At 58.8% G+C, this 21,471-nt stretch overlaps 1 long non-coding RNA gene across 1 annotated transcript; it reads right to left on the minus strand.

Annotated features, from left to right (window-relative positions):
* Positions 1–2,685: 2,685 nt before the first annotated feature.
* Positions 2,686–16,995, minus strand: LOC126913666 (uncharacterized). Its single transcript, XR_007709325.1, has 3 exons — positions 16,844–16,995; positions 2,953–3,322; positions 2,686–2,880 (listed from the first exon to the last, which is right to left on the minus strand). It is a non-coding gene; the product is annotated as an uncharacterized LOC126913666 (long non-coding RNA).
* Between the last annotated feature and the right edge of the window lie 4,476 nt (positions 16,996–21,471).

Raw genomic sequence — 21,471 nt, forward strand, 5'->3', positions numbered from 1 at the left:
GCTGGCTGTAGACGGCGCCCGGGTGTGCCGCTGCACATTCCCGGCCCCGCGCCGACTGCAGTACCCACGTTTCACCAGCAGGTGGCAGCAGAGGGCGCCCACGGGCAACACCGTACATGCACGTCGCCGTGGCACCTGCAGTACCCACGTTTCACCGGCAGGTGGCGGCAGAAGGCGAACGAGAGCAACACCGCGAATGCGGTGCGCAGCGCCGCCTACAGTACCTACATTTTACCGGATGGTGGCGTGAGAGGGCGCCCAGGGGGCGCCAACGAGCATGCGTGGCGCTGCGCCGCCTGCATAACCCACGTTTCACGGGCTGATGGCTTCAGAGGGCACCCTGTCGGCCGCCGTGCATGCGCAGCCCTGCGCCGTCTGCAGGACCACATTACACTGGCAGGTGGCGGAAGAGGGCGGCCGTGGGCGCCAACGAGCATGCACGATGCTGCGCTGTCTGCAGTTCCCAGGTTTCACCGGCTGATGGCTTAAGAGGGGACCCTGTCGGGCCGCGGCATAGGGCAACCGGGGGCTCCGCTGCACATGCGCAGCCCAGTGCCGTTTGCAGGACCCGCATTACACCGGCAGGTGCGGGTGGGTGGGGGTCCCTTGGGGGAGCCCCTTACCTCGAATCAAACTTTTTCACTGCCCCTTGGCCCCCCCCTTCGAAAGACACCGCTTGTCCACTCCCCCAACCCCCACCCCCAGCCCCCCATACGCAACGCTGTCTGCCCGACAATGGCCACCGAAAAAAGCAACCCGAAGACACCCTATTTAAAAAGCCTGTTCATCAGGGACCTTTCCTGTGTCTCTTCCTTTAGAGCTCTGCAAGCTCTAGCCTATTTATTGTTCCCTTCTTTCCGGAGCCACAAGCACAGATGCACAGCAAAACAGGTGACCCTGTTGCTAAACGCCCTGCTTTACATTCCAACAGCATTTTCAAATTGCAGCCACAATTTCAGAGCCCTGACATTCCCTTGGGTTAGGAAGTGTGAAGGAAGCATGCGCTGAGCTCAGGCTACATGTGCATTAACCCCACCCCCTAACCCCTCCCCTAACCCCTCCCCCAAGCCCACAACCCCTGGGGTTAGGGGAGGAGTGGAGGGGGGGAGGAGTTGTGGGGGAGGAGGTGTGGGGGAAGAGTGTGAATTGTAGGGGGAGGAGTTGGGGGAGGACTGTGGAGTGAGGGGGGAGGAGTTGGGAGAGAATTGGGAGGCGGGGAGCGAGTTGGGGAAGGAGTTCAGAGGGGGGGAGGAGGCATTGAGAGGTGGGGAGGAGTTGGGAGTGTGGGAGGCATTAGGGGAGAAGGATTTCTGGGAGGAGTTGGGCGGGGGGAGGATTTAAGGGAGGAGGAGTTGGGGGAGTACTTTGGAATGAGGGGGGAGGAGTTGGGGGAGAAGGAGGCGGGGGAGGACTTTGGAGTGAGTGTGGGAGGAGTTAGGGGAGGAGGAGTTGGGGGAGGACTTTGAACTGAGGGGGGAGGAGTTGGTGGGGAGGAGCTTGAACTGGGGGGGAGGAGCTGGGGGAGGACTTTGGAATGACGGGGGAGGATTTGGGGGAATGCTTTGGAGTGAGGGGGGAGGATTTGGGGAAGGATTTTTGAGTAAGGGCGGGAGGAGTAGGGGGCGACGAGTAGGGGGCGACGAGTAGGGGGCGACGAGTAGGGGGCGACGAGTTTGCGAAGGAGTTCAGAGGGGGGTAGGAGGCATTGAGATGTGTGATGGAGTTGGGAGTGCGGGAGGCGTTGGGGGGGAGAAAGATTTATGGAGGATTTGGGGGGAGAAGTAGGGGGAGGAGTTGGGAGGGAGGAGTTAGGGGAGAAGTTTGAGGGGGGGAGGAGTTGGAATTGTTGGGGGAGGACTTTTGAGTGAGGGGGGAGGTGTTGGGGGAGGACTTTGGACTGAGGGGGGAGGAGTTGGAGCTGGGGGGGGAAGTGCTGGAACTGGGGGGGAGGACTTCGGAGTGACGGGGGAGTAGTTGCGTGAGAATGAGTTGGGGGAAGGTTTGGAGTGAGAGGGGAGGAGTTGGGGGAGGATTTTAGGAGTTGGGGGCGACAAGTTCAGAGGGGGGTAGGAGGCATTGAGATGTGGGGAGGAGTTGGGAGTGCGGGAGGCTTTGGGGGGAGAAGGATTTATGTGAGGATTTGGGGGGAGAAGTAGGGGGAGCAGTTGGGAGGGTGTAGGAGTTAGGGGTGAAGTTGGAATTGTTGGGGGAGGACTTTGGAGTGTGGGGGGAGGAGGAGGAGACACCCCGCCCCCCGAGGCTACGATTTTCACGCCTCCCCCCACGCAGATGCAACGCTTTTCACTCAACCCCCGAGGCCACAATTATGAGCCCCTTACCTCGAATCAAACTTTTTCACTGCCCCTTGGCCCCCCCTCTTCCAAAGACACCTGCTTGTCCACTCCCCCAACCCCCACCCCCAGCCCCCCATAGGCAACGCTGTCTGCCCGACAATGGCCACCGAAAAATCAACCTGAAGACACCCTATTTAAAAAGCCTGTTCATCAGGGACCTTTCCTGTGTCTCTTCCTTTAGACTCTGCAAGCTCTAGCCTATTTATTGTCCCCTTCTTTCCGGAGCCACAAGCACAGATGCCCAGCAAAACAGGTGACCCTGTTGCTAAACGCCCTGCTTTACATTCCAACAGCATTTTCAAATTGCAGCCACAATTTCAGAGCCCTGACATTCCCTTGGGTTAGGAAGTGTGAAGCAAGCATGAGCTGAGCTCAGGCTAAATGTGCATTAACCCCACCCCAACCCCTTTTTGAAGCAAGGTCAGCAGGGAGCTTTCCTGTGTCTCTCTCTTTCCTGCCCAATTATGCTTGGGTACTTCCACCTGCTTACTCAGGCAGAAGAAGTGAAGACTAATTTGGGGGATTTCTGCAAGAAAAACGTCTCCTAGTTTCCTTGTTTTCTACAAGCAAAAGGAGGTTGGAGGAGGGAAGCAGTTACCTGTGCGTGGACCACATGGCCAACGTTCTCCTCGTCAGCCAGCAACTGTTGTCAAGAGACCTCCCTCTATGGACAACATTGTTTCTGGGAGTGCAGACTGGAGTTTCGAGTGGAGCGACTCTTCTGGGTCTCTCAGAATCCAGGAACCGACAGGTAGCACTCTCCTTACTGGCCCCATTAAGCAGCATCTCTACAAGACCGAGATTTCCCTTGCGGTAGGACAGCCAAGGATACAGGGAGCGCCGATACTACCATTGCTCGAGTTTGCTACTTGCCACTCCTCTTCCTCCCAGGGCAAGCTCTGGCCTGTTGAGCGTTCCCTTCTTTCCGGAGACAGGAACACAGACGCACAGCAAAAGAGGTGACCCTCCTGCAAAACGTCCTGTTTTGCATTCAAACGGCATTTCTAAATTGCAGTAACAATTTTGAGGCCTTGAACTTCCCCGTGCATTAGGAAGTGTGAAGGAAGCATGAAGTGAGCTCAGGCTAAATGTGCATTAACCCCACCCCCTAACCCCTCCCCTAACCCCTCCCCCAAGCCCACAACCCCTGGGGTTAGGGGAGGAGTGGAGGGGGGGAGGAGTTGTGGGGGAGGAGGTGGGGGGGAAGAGTGTGAATTGTAGGGGGAGGAGTTCGGGGAGGACTGTGGAGTGAGGGGGGAGGAGCTTGAGCTGGGGGGGAGGAGCTGGGGGAGGACTTTGGAGTGACGGGGGAGGATCTGGGGGAGAATGAGTTGGGGGAATGCTTTGGAGTGAGAGGGGAGGAGTTGGGGAAGATTTTTGAGTAAGGGCGGGAGGAGTAGGGGGCGACGAGTAGGGGGCGACGAGTAGGGGGCGACGAGTAGGGGGCGACGAGTAGGGGGCGACGAGTAGGGGAAGGAGTTCAGAGGGGGGTAGGAGGCATTGAGATTTGGGGAGGAGTTGGGAGTGCGGGATGGTTTGGGGGGAGAGGGATTTATGTGAGGATTTGGGGGGAGAAGTAGGGGGAGGAGTTGGGAGGGAGGAGCTGGGTAGGTGTAGGAGTTGGGGGAGAAGTTTGGAGGGGGGAGGAGTTGGAATTGTTGGGGGAGGACTTTGGACTGAGGGCTGGGGGGGAAGTGCTGGAACTGGGGGGGAGGACTTCGGAGTGACAGGGGAGGAGTTGCGTGAGATGATTTGGGGGAAGGCTTTGGAGTGAGAGGGGAGGAGTTGGGGGCGGATTTTTGAGTAAGGGCGGGTGGAGTTGGGGGCGACGAGTTGGGGGCGACGAGTTGGGGGCGACGAGTTGGGGGCGACGAGTTGGGGGCAGGAGGCATTGAGATGTGGGGAGGAGTTGGGAGTGCGGGAGGCTTTGGGGGGAGAAGGATTTATGTGAGGATTTGGGGGGAGAAGTAGGGGGAGGAGTTGGGAGGGTGTAGGCGTTGGAGGTGAAGTTGGAATTGTTGGGGGAGGACTTTGGAGTGTGGGGGGAGGAGGAGGAGACACCCCGCCCCCTGAGGCTACGATTTTCACCCCTCCCCCCACGCAGATGCAACGCTTTTCACTCAACCCCCGAGGCCACAATTAGGAGCCCCTTACCTCGAATCAAACTTCTTCACTGCCCCTTGGCCCCCCCTTCGAAAGACACCGCTTGTCCACTCCCCCAACCCCCACCCCCAGCCCCCCATAGGCAACGCTGTCGGCCCGACAATGGCCACCGAAAAACAACCCGAAGACACCCTATTTAAAAAGCCTGTTCATCAGGGACCTTTCCTGTGTCTCTTCCTTTAGAGCTCTGCAAGCTCTAGCCTATTTATTGTTCCCTTCTTTCCGGAGCCACAAGCACAGATGCCCAGCAAAACAGGTGACCCTGTTGCTAAACGCCCTGCTTTACATTCCAACAGCATTTTCAAATTGCAGCCACAATTTCAGAGCCCTGACATTCCCTTGGGTTAGGAAGTGTGAAGGAAGCATGAGCTGAGCTCAGGCTAAATGTGCATTAACCCCACCCCCTAACCCCTCCCCTAACCCCTCAACCCCTGGGGTTAGGGGAGGAGTGGAGGGGGGGAGGAGTTGTGGGGGAGGAGGTGGGGGGGAAGAGAGTGAATTGTAGGGGGAGGAGTTGGGGGAGGACTGTGGAGTTGGGGGGAGGAGTTGGGAGAGAATTGGGAGGCGGGGAGTGAGTTGGGGAAGGAGTTCAGAGGGGGGGAGGAGGCATTGAGAGGTGGGGAGGAGTTGGAAGTGTGGGAGGCTTTGGGGGAGAAGGATTTCTGTGAGGAGTTGGGAGGGGGGAGGAGTTGGGAGTGGGGAGGAGGATTTAAGGGAGGAGGAGTTGGGGGAGTACTTTGGAATGAGGGGGGAGGAGTTGGGGAGAAGGAGGCGGGGGAGGATTTTGGAGTGAGAGGGGGGCTGTTGGGGGAGCGGTTGGAGGAGGACTTTGGAGTGAGAGGGGAGCCCTTGGGGGAGCGGTTGGGGGAGGAGGAGTTGGGCGAGGAGTTTGGCCTGAGGGGGGAGGAGCTGGAGCTGGGGAGGAGGACTTCGGAGTGACCGGGGAGGAGTTGGGGGAGTATTTTTGAGTAAGGGCGGGAGGAGTTGGGGTTGACGAGTTGGGGCGACGAGTTGGGGGCGGGGAGTGAATTTGGGAAGGAGTTCAGAGGGGGGTAGGAGGCATTGAGATGTGGGGAGGAGTTGGGAGTGCGGGAGGCTTTGGGGGGAGAAGGATTTATGTGAGGATTTGGGGGGAGAAGTAGGGGGAGGAGTTGGGAGGGAGGAGTTGGGAGGGTGTAGGAGTTGGGGGAGGAGTTGGAATTGTTGGGGGAGGACTTTGGAGTGAGGGGGGAGGAGTTGGGGGAGGACTTCGGAGTGTGGGGGGAGGAGGAGGAGACACCCCGCCCCCCGAGGCTACGATTTTCACCCCTCCCCCCACGCAGATGCAACGCTTTTCATTCGCTTTTCACTTTGGAATGAGTGGGGAGGAGTTGGGTGTAAGGAGGTGGGGGAGGACTTTGGGGTGAGAGGGGAGCTGTTGGGGGAGGATTTTTGAGTAAGGGCGGGTGGACTTGGGGGCGAAGACCTGGGGGCGAAGACCTGGGGGCGAAGACCTGGGGGCAGGGAGCAAGTTTGGGAAGGAGTTCAGAGGGGGGGAGGAGGCATTGAGATGTGGGGAGGAGTTGGGAGTGCGGGAGGCTTTAGCGGAGAAGGATTTCTGTGAGGAGTTGGCAGGGGGGAGGGGTTGGCGGGGGGAGGGCTTGGAATTGTTCAGGGAGTACTTTGGAATGAGGGGGGAGGAGTTGGGGCAGGACATTGGAATGAGGGAGGAGGGGTTGGAATTGTTCAGGGAGTACTATGGAATGAGGGGGGAGGAGTTGGGGGAGAAGGAGGCGGGGGAGGACTTTGGAGTGAGTGTGGGAGGAGTTAGGGGAGGAGGAGTTGGGGGAGGACTTTGAACTGAGGGGGGAGGAGCGGGGGGGAGGAGCTGGAGCTGGGGGGGAGGAGCTGGGCGAGGACTTTGGAGTGACGGGAGAGGATTTGGGGGAGAATGAGTTGGCGGAATGCTTTGGAGTGAGAGGGGAGGAGTTGGGGAAGGATTTTTGAGTAAGGGCGGGAGGAGTAGAGGGCGACGAGTTTGGGAAGGAGTTCAGAGGGGGGTAGGAGGCATTGAGATGTGGGGAGGAGTTGGGAGTGTGGGAGGCTTTGGGGGGAGAAGGATTTATGTGAGGATTTGGGGGGAAAAGTAGGGGGAGGAGTTGGGAGGGAGGAGTTGGGTAGGTGTAGGAGTTGGGGGCGAAGTTTTGAGGGGGGGAGGACTTCGGAGTGAGGGGGGAGGAGTTGGGGGAGGACTTTGGAATGAGGGGGGAGGAGCTGGGGGGAGATGCTGGAACTGGGAGGGAGGACTTCGGAGTGACGGGGGAGGAGTTGCGTGAGAATGAGTTGGGAGAAGGCTTTGGAGTGAGAGGGGAGGAGTTGGGGGCGGATTTTTGAGTAAGGGTGGGAGTAGTTGAAGGCGACGAGTTGGGGGCGACGAGTTGGGGAAGGAGTTCAGAGGTGGGTAGGAGGCATTGAGATGTGGGGAGGAGTTGGGAGTGCGGGAGGCTTTGGGGGGAGAAGGATGTATGTGAGGATTTGGGGGGAGAAGTAGGGGGAATAGTTGGGAGGGTGTAGGAGTTGGGGGAGAAGTTGGAATTGTTGGGGGAGGACTTTGGAGTGTGGGGGGAGGAGGTGGAGACACCCTGCCCCCCGAGGCTACGATTTTCACCCCTCCCCCCACGCAGATGCAACGCTTTTCACTCAACCCCCGAGGCCACAATTAGGAGCCCCTTACCTCGAATCAAACTTTTTCACTGCCCCTTGGCCCCCCCCTTCCAAAGACACCGCTTGTCCACTCCCCTAACCCCCACCCCCACCCCCCCATAGGCAACGCTGTCTGCCCGACAATGGCCACCGAAAAAGCAACCCGAAGACACCCTATTTAAAAAGCCTGTTCATCAGGGACCTTTCCTGTGTCTCTTCCTTTAGAGCTCTGCAAGCTCTAGCCTATTTATTGTTCCCTTCTTTCCGGAGCCACAAGCACAGATGCACAGCAAAACAGGTGACCCTGTTGCTAAACGCCCTGCTTTACATTCCAACAGCATTTTCAAATTGCAGCCACAATTTCAGAGCCCTGACATTCCCTTGGGTTAGGAAGTGTGAAGGAAGCATGCGCTGAGCTCAGGCTAAATGTGCATTAACCCCACCCCCTAACCCCTCCCCTAACCCCTCCCCCAAGCCCACAACCCCTGGGGTTAGGGGAGGAGTGGAGGGGGGAGGAGTTGTGGGGGAGGAGGTGGGGGGGAAGAGTGTGAATTGTAGGGGGAGGAGTTGGGGGAGGACTGTGGAGTTGGGGGGAGGAGTTGGGAGAGAATTGGGAGGCGGGGAGTGAGTTGGGGAAGGAGTTCAGAGGGGGGGAGGAGGCATTGAGAGGTGGGGAGGAGTTGGAAGTGCGGGAGGCTTTGGGGGAGAAGGATTTCTGTGAGCAGTTGGGAGGGGGGAGCAGTTGGGGGAGTACTTTGGAATGAGGGGTGAGGAGGTGGAGGTAAGGAGGCGGGGGAGGATTTTGGAGTGAGAGGGGAGCTGTTGGGGGAGCGGTTAGGGGAGGGCTTTGGAGTGAGAGGGGAGTGGTTGGGGGAGGAGGATTTGGGCGAGGACTTTGGCCTGAGGGGGGAGGAGATGGAGCTGGGGAGGAGGACTTTGGAGTGAGGGGGGAGGAGTTGGGGAAGGACTTTGGAGTGTGGGGGGAGGAGGAGGAGACACCCCGCCCCCCGAGGCTACGATTTTCACCCCTCCCCCCACGCAGATGCAACGTTTTTCACTCAACCCCCGAGGCCACAATTTTGGCCCCTTACCTCAAATCAAACTTTTTCACTGCCCCCTGGCCCCCCCTCTTCCAAAGACACCGCTGGTCCACTCCCCCACCCCCACCCCCCCATAGGCAACGCTGTCTGCCCGACAATGGCCACCGAAAAAACAACCCGAAGACACCCTATTTAAAAAGCCTGTTCATCAGGGACCTTTCCTGTGTCTCTTCCTTTAGAGCTCTGCAAGCTCTAGCCTATTTATTGTTCCCTTCTTTCCGGAGCCACAAGCACAGATGCACAGCAAAAGAGGTGACCCTGTTGCTAAACGCCCTGCTTTACATTCCAACAGCATTTTCAAATTGCAGCCACAATTTCAGAGCCCTGACATTCCCTTGGGTTAGGAAGTGTGAAGCAAGCATGAGCTGAGCTCAGGCTAAATGTGCATTAACCCCACCCCAACCCCTTTTTGAAGCAAGGTCAGCAGGGAGCTTTCCTGTGTCTCTCTCTTTCCTGCCCAATTATGCTTGGGTACTTCCACCTGCTTACTCAGGCAGAAGAAGTGAAGACTAATTTGGGGGATTTCTGCAAGAAAAACGTCTCCTAGTTTCCTTGTTTTCTACAAGCAAAAGGAGGTTGGAGGAAGGAAGCAGTTACCTGTGCGTGGACCACATGGCCAACGTTCTCCTCCTCCTCCTCAGCCAGCAACTGTTGTCAAGAGACCTCCCTCTATGGACAACATTGTTTCTGGGAGTGCAGACTGGAGTTTCGAGTGGAGCGACTCTTCTGGGTCTCTCAGAATCCAGGAACCGACAGGTAGCATTCTCCTTACTGGCCCCATTAAGCAGCATCTCTACAAGACCGAGATTTCCCTTGCGGTAGGACAGCCAAGGATACAGGGAGCGCCGATACTACCATTGCTCGAGTTTGCTACTTGCCACTCCTCTTCCTCCCAGGGCAAGCTCTGGCCTGTTGAGTGTTCCCTTCTTTCCGGAGACAGGAACACAGACGCACAGCAAAGCAGGTGACCCTCCTGCAAAACGCCCTGTTTTGCATTCAAACGGCATTTCTAAATTGCAGTAACAATTCTGAGGCCTTGAACTTCCCCGTGCGTTAGGAAGTGTGAAGGAAGCATGAACTGTGCTCAGGCTAAATGTGCATTAACCCCACCCCCTAACCCCTCCCCTAACCCCTCCCCCAAGCCCACAACCCCTGGGGTTAGGGGAGGAGTGGAGGGGGGGAGGAGTTGTGGGGGAGGAGGTGGGGGGGAAGAGTGTGAATTGTAGGGGGAGGAGTTGGGGCAGGACTGTGGAGTGGGGAGGAGGAGTTGGGGGAGCATTGGGAGGTGGGGAGCGAGTTGGGGAAGGCGTTCGGGGGGGGTGGAGGCATTGAGGGGTGTGGAGGAGTTGGGAGTGCGGGAGGCTTTGGAGGAGAAGGATTTATGTGAGGAGCTGGGCGGGGGGAGGAGCTGGGCGGGGGGAGGAGGATTTAAGGGAGGAGGAGTTGATGGGAGTACATTGGAATGATGGGGGAGGAGTTGGGGTAAGGAGGCGGGGGAGGATTTTGGAGTGAGAGGGGAGCTGTTGGGGGAGCGGTTGGGGTAGGACTTTGGAGTGAGATGGGAGGAGTTGGGGGAGCGGATGGGGGAGGACTTGGGAGTGAGAGGGGAGCTGTTGGGGGAGCGGTTGGGGGAGGACTTGGGAGTGAGAGGGGAGGAGTTGGGGGCGACGAGTTGGGGGCGACGAGTTGGGGGCGACGAGTTGGGGGCGACGAGTTGGGGGCGACGAGTTGGGGGCGGACGAGTTTGGGGGCGACGAGTTGGGGGCGACGAGTTGGGGGCGACGAGTTGGGGGCGACATAGGAGGCAGGAGCGAGTTTTGGAAGAAGTTCAGAGGGAGGTAGGAGGTATTGAGATGTGGGGAGGAGTTGGGAGAGCGGGAGGCTTTGGGGGGAGAAGGATTTATGTGAGGATTTGGGGGGAGAAGTAGGGGGAGGAGTTGGGAGGGAGGAGTTGGGAGGGTGTAGGAGTTGGGGGAGAAGTTGTGAGGGGGGGAGGAGTTGGAATTTTTGGGGGAGGATTTTAGAGTGAGGGGGGAGGAGTTGGGGGAGGACTTTGGAGTGTGGGGGGAGGAGGTGGAGACACCCCGCTCCCCGAGGCTACGATTTTCACCCCTCCCCCCACGCAGATGCAACGCTTTTCACTCAACCCCCGAGGCCACAATTATGAGCCCCTTTCCTCGAATCAAACTTTTTCACTGCCCCTTGGCCCCCCCCCTTCCAAAGACACCGCTTGTCCACCATTGGCAACGCTGTCGGCCCGACAATGGCCACCGAAAAAGCAACCTGAAGACACCCTATTTAAAAAGCCTGTTCATCAGGGACCTTTCCTGTGTCTCTTCCTTTAGAGCTCTGCAAGCTCTAGCCTATTTATTGTTCCCTTCTTTCCGGAGCCACAAGCACAGATGCACAGCAAAGCAGGTGACCCTGTTGCTAAACGCCCTGCTTTACATTCCAACAGCATTTTCAAATTGCAACCACAATTTCAGAGCCCTGACATTCCCTTGGGTTAGGAAGTGTGAAGCAAGCATGAGCTGAGCTAAGGCTAAATGTGCATTAACCTCACCCCCTAACCCCTCCCCTAACCCCTCCCCCAAGCCCACAACCCCTGGGGTTAGGGGAGGAGTGGAGGGGGGGAGGAGTTGTGGGGGAGGAGGTGGGGGGGAAGAGTTTGAATTGTAGGGGGAGGAGTTGGGGGAGGACTGTGGAGTGAGGGGGGAGGAGTTGGGAGAGCGTTGGGGGGCGGGGAGCGAGTTGGGGAAGGAGTTCAGAGGGGGGGGAGGAGGCATTGAGAGGTGTGGAGGAGTTGGGAGTGCGGGAGGCTTTAAGGGAGAAGGATTTCTGTGAGGAGTTGGGCGGGGGGAGGATTTAAGGGAGGAGGAGGTGAGGGAGTACTTTAGAATGAGGGGGGAGGAGTTGGGGGTAAGGAGGCGGGGGAGGACTTTGGAGTGAGAGGGGAGCTGTTGGGGGAGGACTTTTGAGTAAGGGCGGGTGGACTTGGGGCGAAGACCTGGGGCGAAGACCTGGGGGCAGGGAGCGAGTTTGGGAAGGAGTTCAGAGGGGGGTAGGAGGCATTGAGATGTGGGGAGGAGTTGGGAGTGCGGGAGGCTTTGGGGGGAGAAGGATTTATGTGAGGATTTGGGGGGAGAAGTATGGGGAGGAGTTGGGAGGGAGGGGTTAGGTAGGTGTAGGAGTTGGGGGAGAAGTTGTGAGGGGGGGGGGAGTTGGAATTGTTGGGGGGAGGGGGGAGGAGTTGGGGGAGGACTTTGACTGAGGGGGGAGGAGGTGGGGCTTGGGGGGGGAGGTGCTGAAGCGGGGGGGAGGACCTCGGAGTGACGGGGGGAGGAGTTGCGTGAGAATGAGTTGGGAGAAGGGCTTGGAGTGAGAGGGGAGGAGTTGGGGCAGGATTTTTGAGTAAGGGCGGGAGTAGTTGGGGGCGACGAGTTGGGGGCGACGAGTTGGGGGCGACGAGTTGGGGGCGACGAGTTGGGGGCGACGAGTTGGGGGCGACGAGTTGGGGCGCGAGTTGGGGCGAATAGGAGGCAGGGAGGCGAGTTTTTGGAAGAAGTTCAGAGGGAGTAGGAGGGTATTGAGATGTGGGGAGGAGGTTGGGAGTTGCGGGATGGCTTGGGGGGAGGAAGGAATTTATGTGAGGATTTGGGGGGGAAGAAGTAGGGGGTGGAATTGGGGAGGGTGGTAGGAGTTGGGGGAGAATTTGTGAGGGGGGAGGATTGGAATTGGGAGGAGACACCCTGCCCCCCGAGGCTACGAATTTTCACCCCTCCCCCCACGCAGATGCAACGCTTTTCACCCAACCCCCGAGGCCACAATCTTGGCCCCTTACATCGAATCAAACTTTTTCACTGGCCTCTTGGCCCCCACTCTTCCAAAGACACCGCTTGTCCACTCCCCCAACCCCCACCCCCCCCAAAGACACCGCTTGTCCACTCCCCAAACCCCCACCCCCAGCCCCCCATTGGCAACGCTGTCGGCCCGACAATGGCCACCGAGAAAACCAACCCGAAGACACCCTATTTAAAAAGCCTGTTCATCAGGGACCTTTCCTGTGTCTCTTCCTTTAGAGCTCTGCAAGCTCTAGCCTATTTATTGTTCCCTTCTTTCCGGAGCCACAAGCACAGATGCACAGCAAAAGAGGTGACCCTGTTGCTAAACGCCCTGCTTTACATTCCAACAGCATTTTCAAATTGCAGCCACAATTTCAGAGCCCTGACATTCCCTTGTTAGGAAGTGTGAAGGAAGCATGCGCTGAGCTCAGGCTACATGTGCATTAACCCCACCCCCTAACCCCTCCCCTAACCCCTCCCCCAAGCCCACAACCCCTGGGGTTAGGGGAGGAGTGGAGGGGGGGAGGAGTTGTGGGGGAGGAGGTGGGGGGGGAAGAGTGTGAATTGTAGGGGGAGGAGTTGGGGCAGGACTGTGGAGTGGGGGGGAGGAGTTGGGGGAGCATTGGGAGGCGGGGAGCGAGTTGGGGAAGGAGTTCAGAGGGGGGGGTGGAGGCATTGGGGGGTGTGGAGGAGTTGGAAGTGCGGGAGGCTTTGGGGGAGAAGGATTTATGTGAGGAGCTGGGCGGGGGGATGAGCTGGCGGGGGAGGAGGATTTAAGGGAGGAGGAGTTGTGGGAGGACATTGGAATGATGGGGGAGGAGTTGGGCTAAGGAGGCGGGATAGGATTTTGGAGTGAGAGGGGAGCTGTTGGGGGAGCGGTTGGGGAGCGGTTGGGACTGAGGGGGGAGGAGCTGGAGCTGGGGGGGAGGAGTCTGGAGTGACGGGGGAGGAGCTGGTGGAGGACTTTGGAGTTAGAGGGGAGGAGTTGTGGGAGGATTTTTGAGTAAGGGCGGGAGGTGTTGGGGGCGACGAGTTGGGGGCGACGAGTGAGTTTGGGAAGGAGTTCAGAGGGGGGTAGGAGGCATTGAGATGTGCGGAGGAGTTGGGAGTGCGGGAGGCTTTGGGGGGAGAAGGATTTATGTGAGGATTTGGGGGGGAGAAGTAGGGGGAGGAGTCGGGAGGGAGGAGTTGGGAGGGTGTAGGAGTTGGGGGAGAAGTTGTGAGGGGGGGAGGAGTTGGAATTGTTGGGGGAGGAATTTGGAGTGAGGGGGGAGGAGTTGCGGGAGGACTTTGGAGTGTGGGGGGAGGAGGAGGAGACACCCCGCCCCCCGAGGCTACAATTTTCACCCCTCCCCACACACAGATGCAACGCTTTTCACTCAACCCCCGAGGCCACAATTTTGAGCCCCTTACCACGAATCAAACTTTTTCACTGCCCCTTGGCCCCCCCCCTCTTCCAAAGACACCGCTTGTCCACTCCACCAACCCCTACCGCCACCCCCCCATAGGCAACGCTGTCGGCCCGACAATGGCCACCGAAAAAGCAACCCGAAGACACCCTATTTAAAAAGCCTGTTCATCAGGGACCTTTCCTGTGTCTCTTCCTTTAGAGCTCTGCAAGCTCTAGCTTATTTATTGTTTGTTTCTTTCCGGAGCCACAAGCACAGCTGCACAGCAAAAGAGGTGACCCTGTTGCTAAACGCCCTGCTTTACATTCCAACAGCATTTTCAAATTGCAGCCACAATTTCAGAGCCCTGACATTCCCTTGGGTTAGGAAGTGTGAAGGAAGCATGAACTGAGCTCAGGCTACATGTGCATTAACCCCACCCCCTAACCCCTCCCCTAACCCCTCCCCCAAGCCCACAACCCCTGGGGTTAGGGGAGGAGTGGAGGGGGGAGGAGTTTTGGGGGAGAAAGGGGGGGGGGGGAAGAGTGTGAATTGTAGGGGGAGGAGTTGGGGCAGGACTGTGGAGTGGGGGGGAGGAGTTGGGGGAGCATTGGGAGGCGGGAAGCGAGTTGGGGAAGGAGTTCAGGGGGGGGTGGAGGCATTGAGGGTTGTGGAGTAGTTGGGAGTCTTTGGGGGAGAAGGATTTACGTGAGGAGCTGGGCGGGGGGAGGAGCTGGGCGGGGGGAGGAAGATTTAAGGGAGGAGGAGTTGTGGGAGTACATTGGAATGTTGGGGGAGGAGTTGGGGTAAGGAGGCGGGATAAGATTTTGGAGTGATAGGGGAGCTGTTGGGGGAGCGGTTGGGGGAGGACTTGGGAGTGAGAGGGGAGCTGTTGGGGGAGCGGTTGGGGGAGGAGGAGTTGGGCGAGGACTTTGGACTGAGGCGGGAGGAGCTGGAGCTGGGGGGGAGGAGTTTGGAGTGACGGGGGAGGAGCTGGTGGAGGACTTTGGAGTTAGAGGGGAGGAGTTGTGGGAGGATTTTTGAGTAAGGGCGGGAGGTGTTGGGGGCGACGAGTTGGGGGCGACGAGTTGGGGGCGACGAGTTAGTTTGGGAAGGAGTTCAGAGGGGGGGGAGGAGGCATTGAGATGTGGGGAGGAGTTTGGAGTGCGAGAGGCTTTGGGGGGGAGAAGGATTTATGTGAGGATTTGGGGGGAGAACTTTGGGGAGCAGTTTGGAGGGAGGAGTTGGGAGGGTGTAGGAGTTGGGAGAGAAGTTGTGAGGGGGGGAGGAGTTGGAATTGTTGGGGGAGGAATTTGGAGTGAGGGGGGAGGAGTTGCGGGAGGACTTTGGAGTGTGGGGGAGGAGGAGGAGACACCCCGCCCCCCGAGGCTACAATTTTCACCCCTCCCCCCACGCAGATGCAACGCTTTTCACTCTACCCCCGAGGCCACAATTTTGGCCCCTTACCTCGAATCAAACTTTTTCACTGCCCCTTAGCCCCCCCCTCTCCAAAGACACCGCTTGTCCACTCCCCCAACCCCCACCCCCCCATAGGCAACGCTGTCTGCCCGACAATGGCCACCGAAAAAGCCAACCCGAAGACACCCTATTTAAAAAGCCTGTTCATCAGGGACCTTTCCTGTGTCTCTTCCTTTAGAGCTCTGCAAGCTCTAGCCTATTTATTGTTCCCTTCTTTCCGGAGCCACAAGCACAGATGCCCAGCAAAACAGGTGACCCTGTTGCTAAACGCCCTGCTTTACATTCCAACAGCATTTTCAAATTGCAGCCACAATTTCAGAGCCCTGACATTCCCTTGGGCTTAGGAAGTGTGAAGCAAGCATGAGCTGAGCTCAGGCTAAATGTGCATTAACCCCACCCCCTAACCCCTCCCCTAACCCCTCCCCCAAGCCCACAACCCCTGGGGTTAGGGGAGGAGTGGAGGGGGGGAGGAGTTGTGGGGGAGGAGGTGGGGGGAAGAGTGTGAATTGTAGGGGGAGGACTGTGGAGAGGGGGGAGGAGTTGGGAGAGCTTTGGGAGGCGGGGAGCGAGTTGGGGAAGGAGTTCAGAGGGGGGGAAGAGACATTGAGAGTTGTGGAGGAGTTGGGAGTGCGGGAGGCTTTAGGGGAGAAGGATTTCTGTGAGGAGTTGGGCGGGGGGAGGATTTAAGGGAGGAGGAGTTGGGGGAGGGCTTTGGAATTAGGGGGGAGGACTTGGGGGTAAGGAGGCGGGGGAGGATTTTGGAGTGAGAGGGGAGCTGTTGGGTGAGGATTTTTGAGTAAGGGCGGGAGGACTTGGGGGCGAAGACCTGGGGGCGAAGACCTGGGGGCAGGGAGCGAGTTTGGGAAGGAGTTCAGAGGGGGGGAGGAGGCATTGAGATGTGGGGAGGAGTTGGGAGTGTGGGAGGCTTTGGGGGGAGAAGGATTTATGTGAGGATTTGGGGGGAGAAGTATGGGAAGGAGTTGGGAGGGAGGGGTTAGGTAGGTGTAGGAGTTGGGGGAGAAGTTGTGAGGGGGGGGGAGTTGGAATTGTTGGGGGGGGACTTTGGAGTGAGGGGGGAGGAGTTGGGGGAGGACTTTGGAGTGTGGAGGAGGAGGAGGAGACATCCCCGCCCCCCGAGGCTACAATTTTCACCCCTCCCCCCACGCAGATGCAACGCTTTTCACTCAACCCCCGAGGCCACAATTTTCGCCCCTTACCTCGAATCAAACTTTTTCACTGCCCCTTGGCCCCCCCACTCTTCCAAAGACACCGCTTGTCCACTCCCCCAACCCCCACCCCACCCCCCCATAGGCAACACTGTCTGCCCGACAATGGCCACCGAGAAAAACAACCCGAAGACACCCTATTTAAAAAGCCTGTTCATCAGGGACCTTTCCTGTGTCTCTTCCTTTAGAGCTCTGCAAGCTCTAGCCTATTTATTGTTCCCTTCTTTCCGGAGCCACAAGCACAGATGCCCAGCAAAACAGGTGACCCTGTTGCTAAACGCCCTGCTTTACATTCCAACAGCCATTTTCAAATTGCAGCCACAATTTCAGAGCCCTGACATTCCCTTGGCTTAGGAAGTGTGAAGCAAGCATGAGCTGAGCTCAGGCTAAATGTGCATTAACCCCACCCCAACCCCTTTTTGAAGCAAGGTCAGCAGGGAGCTTTCCTGTGTCTCTCTCTTTCCTGCCCAATTATGCTTGGGTACTTCCACCTGCTTACTCAGGCAGAAGAAGTGAAGACTAATTTGGGGGATTTCTGCAAGAAAAACATGTCTCCTAGTTTCCTTGTTTTCTACAAGCAAAAGGAGGTTGGAGGAGGGAAGCAGTTACCTGTGCGTGGACCACATGGCCAACGTTCTCCTCCTCCTCCTCAGCCAGCAACTGTTGTCAAGAGACCTCCCTCTATGGACAACATTGTTTCTGGGAGTGCAGACTGGAGTTTCGAGTGGAGCGACTCTTCTGGGTCTCTCAGAATCCAGGAACCGACAGGTAGCATTCTCCTTACTGGCCCCATTAAGCAGCACTACAAGACCGAGATTTCCCTTGCGGTAGGACAGCCAAGGATACAGGGAGCGCCGATACTACCATTGCTCGAGTTTGCTACTTGCCACTCCTCTTCCTCCCAGGGCAAGCTCTGGCCTGTTGAGCGTTCCCTTCTTTCCGGAGACAGGAACACAGACGCACAGCAAAAGAGGTGACCCTCCTGCAAAACGCCCTGTTTTGCATTCAAACGGCATTTCTAAATTGCAGTAACAATTTTGAGGCCTTGAACTTCCCCGTGCATTAGGAAGTGTGAAGGAAGCATGAACTGAGCTCAGGCTAAATGTGCATTAACCCCAACCCCTAACCCCTCCCCTAACCCCTCCCCCAAGCCCACAACCCCTGGGGTTAGGGGAGGAGTGGAGGGGGGGAGGAGTTGTGGGGGAGGAGGAGTGGGGGAAGAGTGTGACTTGTAGGGGGAGGAGTTGGGGTAGGAGTTCAGAGGGGGGGAGGAGGCATTGAGAGGTGGGGAGGAGTTTGGTAAGTGCGGGTGGCTTTAGGGGGGGAGGAGTTGGGCGGGGGGAGGAGTTGGGCGGGGATTGGGGGGAGGAGTTGGTCGGGGATTGGGGGGAGGAGTTGGGCGGGGATTGGGGGGAGGAGTTGGGCGGGGATTGGGGGGAGGCATTGAGAGGTGGGGAGGATTTGGGCGGGGAGAGGAGTTGGGCGGGGATTGGGGGGAGGAGTTGGGCGGGGGGAGGAGGCATTGAGTGGTGGGGAGGATTTGGGCGGGGAGAGGAGTTGGGCGGGGATTGGGGGGAGGAGTTGGGCGGGGATTGGGGGGAGGAGTTGGGCGGGGATTGGGGGGAGGAGTTGAGAGGTGGGGAGGAGTTGGGCGGGGGGAGGAGGCATTGAGAGGTGGGGAGGAGTTGGGCGGGGGGAGGAGGCATTGAGAGGTGGGGAGGAGTTGGGCGGGGGGAGGAGGCATTGAGAGGTGGGGAGGAGTTGGGCGGGGGGAGGAGGCATTGAGAGGTGGGGAGGAGTTGGCGGGGGGAGGAGGCATTGAGAGGTGGGGAGGAGTTGGGCGGGGGGAGGAGTTGGGCGGGGGGAGGAGTTGGGCGGGGGGAGGAGTTGGGCGGGGGGAGGAGGCATTGAGAGGTGGGGAGGAGTTGGGCGGGGGGAGGAGTTGGGCGGGGGGAGGAGGCATTGAGAGGTGGGGAGGAGTTGGGCGGGGGGAGGAGGCATTGAGAGGTGGGGCGGAGTTGGGCGGGGGGAGGAGGCATTGAGAGGTGGGGCGGAGTTGGGCGGGGGGAGGAGTTGGGCGGGGATTCGGGGGAGGAGTTGGGCGGGGATTCGGGGGAGGAGTTGAGAGGTGGGGAGGAGTTGGGCGGGGGGAGGAGGCATTGAGAGGTGGGGAGGAGTTGGGAGTGCGGGTGGCTTTAGGGGGGGAGGATTACTGGGAGGAGTCGGGCGGGGGGAGGAGGCATTGAGAGGTGGGGAGGAGGCATTGAGAGGTGGGGAGGAGGCATTGAGAGGTGGGGAGGAGGGAGTGCGGGTGGCTTTAGGGGGGGAGGATTTCTGGGAGGAGTTTGGCGGGGGGAGGAGTTGGGCGGGGGGAGGAGGCATTGAGAGGTGGGGAGGAGTTGGGAGTGCGGGTGGCTTTAGGGGGGGAGGATTTCTGGGAGGAGTGGAGCGGGGATTGGGGGGAGGATTGGGGCGGGGATTGGGGGGAGGAATGGGGCGGGGATTGGGGAGAGGAATGGGGCGGGGATTGGGGAGAGGAGTTGGGAGGTGAGGAGGAGTTGGGAGTGCGGGTGGCTTTAGGGGGGAGGATTTCTGGGAGGACTTGGGCTGGGGTTGGGGGGAGGACTTGGGCGGGGCTTGGGGGGAGTTTGGAGTGAGGGGGGAGGATTTAAGGAGGAGGAGTTGGGGGAGTACCTTGGAATGAGGGGGAAGGAGTTCGGGGTAAGGATGCGGGGGAGGACTTTGGAGTGAGAGGGGAGCTGTTGGGGGAGCGGTTGGGGGAGGAGGAGTTGGGGGAGGGCTTGGAGTGAGTGTGGGAGGAGTTAGGGGAGGAGGAGTTGGGGGAGGACTTTGGACTGAGGGGGGAGGAGCTGGAGCTTGGGGGAGGACTTTGGAGTGACGGGGAATGAGCTGCAGGAGGATTTTTGACTAAGGGCAGGAGGATTTGGGGGCGACGCGTTGGGGGCAGGGAGCGAGTTTGGGATGGAGTTCAGAGGGGGGAGGAGGAATTGAGATGTGGGGAGGAGTTGGGAGTTCGGAAGGCTTTGGGGGGAGAAGGATTTATGTGAGGATTTGGGGGGAGAATTAGGAGGAGGATTTGGGAGGGAGGAGTTGGGAGGGTGTAGGAGTTGGTGGAGAAGTTGTGAGTTGGGGAGGAGTTGGAATTGTTGGGGGAGGACTTTGGTGTGGGGGAGGAGGAGGAGACACCCCGCCCCCCGAGGCTACAATTTTCACCCCTCCCCCCACGCAGATGCAACGCTTTTCACTCAACCCCTGAGGCCACAATTTTGGCCCCTTACCTCCGAATCAAGCTTTTTCACTGCCCCTTGGCCCCCCCTCTTCCAAAGACACCGCTGGTCCACTCCCCCAACCCCCACCCCCACCCCCCCATAGGCAACACTGTCTGCCTGACAATGGCCACCGAGAAAACAACCCGAAGACACCCTATTTAAAAAGCCTGTTCATCAGGGACCTTTCCTGTGTCTCTTCCTTTAGAGCTCTGCAAGCTCTAGCCTATTTATTGTTCCCTTCTTTCCGGAGCCACAAGCACAGATGCACAGCAAAGCAGGTGACCCTGTTGCTAAACGCCCTGCTTTACATTCCAACAGCATTTTCAAATTGCAACCACAATTTCAGAGCCCTGACATTCCCTTGGGTTAGGAAGTGTGAAGCAAGCATGAGCTGAGCTAAGGCTAAATGTGCATTAACCTCACCCCCTAACCCCTCCCCTAACCCCTCCCCCAAGCCCACAACCCCTGGGGTTAGGGGAGGAGTGGAGGGGGGGAGGAGTTGTGGGGGAGGAGGTGGGGGGGAAGAGTTTGAATTGTAGGGGGAGGAGTTGGGGGAGGACTGTGGAGTGAGGGGGGAGGAGTTGGGAGAGCGTTGGGGGGCGGGGAGCGAGTTGGGGAAGGAGTTCAGAGGGGGGGAGGAGGCATTGAGAGGTGGGGAGGAGTTGGGAGTGCGGGAGGCTTTAAGGGAGAAGGATTTCTGTGAGGAGTTGGGCGGGGGGAGGATTTAAGGGAGGAGGAGGTGAGGGAGTACTTTAGAATGAGGGGGGAGGAGTTGGGGGTAAGGAGGCGGGGGAGGACTTTGGAGTGAGAGGGGAGCTGTTGGGGGAGGACTTTTGAGTAAGGGCGGGTGGACTTGGGGGCGAAGACCTGGGGGCAGGGAGCGAGTTTGGGAAGGAGTTCAGAGGGGGGTAGGAGGCATTGAGATGTGGGGAGGAGTTGGGAGTGCGGGAGGCTTTGGGGGGAGAAGGATTTATGTGAGGATTTGGGGGGAGAAGTATGGGGAGGAGTTGGGAGGGAGGGGTTAGGTAGGTGTAGGAGTTGGGGGAGAAGTTGTGAGGGGGGGGGGAGTTGGAATTGTTGGGGGAGGACTTTGGAGTGAGGGGGGAGGAGTTGGGGGAGGACTTTGGACTGAGGGGGGAGGAGGTGGGGCTGGGGGGGGAGGTGCTGGAAGCGGGGGGGAGGACCTCGGAGTGACGGGGGAGGAGTTGCGTGAGAATGAGTTGGGAGAAGGCTTTGGAGTGAGAGGGGAGGAGTTGGGGAAGGATTTTTGAGTAAGGGCGGGAGTAGTTGGGGGCGACGAGTTGGGGGCGACGAGTTGGGGGCGACGAGTTGGGGGCGACGAGTTGGGGGCGACGAGTTGGGGGCGACGAGTTGGGGGCGACGAGTTGGGGGCGACGAGTTGGGGGCGACGAGTTGGGGGCGACGAGTTGGGGGCGACGAGTTGGGGGCGACGAGTTGGGGGCGACGAGTTGGGGGCGACGAGTTGGGGAAGGAGTTTAGAGGGGGGTAGGAAGGCATTGAGATGTGGGGAGGAGTTGGGAGTGCGGGAGGCTTTGGGGGGAGAAGGATTTATGTGAGGATTTGGGGGGAGAAGTAGGGGGTGGAATTGGGAGGGTGTAGGAGTTGGGGGAGAATTTGTGAGGGGGGGAGGATTGGAATTGTTGGGGGAGGACTTTGGAGTGAGGGCGGAGGAGTTGGGGGAGGACTTTGGAGTGTGGGGGAGGAGGAGGAGACACCCTGCCCCCCGAGGCTACGATTTTCACCCCTCCCCCCACGCAGATGCAACGCTTTTCACCCAACCCCCGAGGCCACAATCTTGGCCCCTTACATCGAATCAAACTTTTTCACTGGCTCTTGGCCCCCACTCTTCCAAAGACACCGCTTGTCCACTCCCCCAACCCCCACCCCCCCCAAAGACACCGCTTGTCCACTCCCCAAACCCCCACC

The sequence above is a fragment of the Cygnus atratus genome, unplaced genomic scaffold, assembly GCF_013377495.2.
Source record: "Cygnus atratus isolate AKBS03 ecotype Queensland, Australia unplaced genomic scaffold, CAtr_DNAZoo_HiC_assembly HiC_scaffold_122, whole genome shotgun sequence".
In the NCBI taxonomy this organism is placed as follows: Eukaryota; Metazoa; Chordata; class Aves; order Anseriformes; family Anatidae; genus Cygnus; species Cygnus atratus.